The sequence below is a fragment of the Oryzias latipes genome, chromosome 18 (assembly GCF_002234675.1).
Source record: "Oryzias latipes chromosome 18, ASM223467v1".
In the NCBI taxonomy this organism is placed as follows: Eukaryota; Metazoa; Chordata; class Actinopteri; order Beloniformes; family Adrianichthyidae; genus Oryzias; species Oryzias latipes.
Genome location: NC_019876.2, coordinates 21225949 through 21226559, shown reverse-complemented (window position 1 = coordinate 21226559; position 611 = coordinate 21225949).

Below are 611 nucleotides of genomic sequence, written 5' to 3'. Positions count from 1 at the left end.
AGGAGAAAAAAATCTCACAGGTGAAATAACAGCAATAAAATAATTACTGTACATCTAAATGACATACCTATAAAGATAAATTTGAACCTTTAAATTCAATGAAAAAACAGTCCTGTGTATTCTAGAAATCAAATAAAATCCTATTATTTAAAAAGCAAGAATTATTCTAAATCACCTAATATTAAATATCAAAACAAAACAAATTGTACAGTAAAAAAGAGGTAAACAAATGTTCCACAAAAAAAAATGTAAGAGTAGACAGTCTAATTTTAATTTCAGAAACATTTTAAGCCTGGCTTCAAACGTTTTCAGTGACACAATGGCTAAGGATCCAGATTTTAGTCTGAGCCCAAGACCTCTTGGTTCCTGAGGATCTAAGCTGAAAATGCAGACCTGATGAAGTAGCAGGACCGGCTGCAGGTCAGCTTTTTCCTCTGATCTTCCATTCAGAAGTCTACAGTCGTGGTTTCAGATTGGTGCCTTTATGGCTCCTCCCACAGACCTTTTGTAGAGAAGTGCTGGTCCACCTTGACTTTTAAACCCGCCCCCTTTAAATCCCGGGTGGGCGGTGTCAGTGGAGTCACGTGAGACTCTTTTTAAAACTTGGGTGT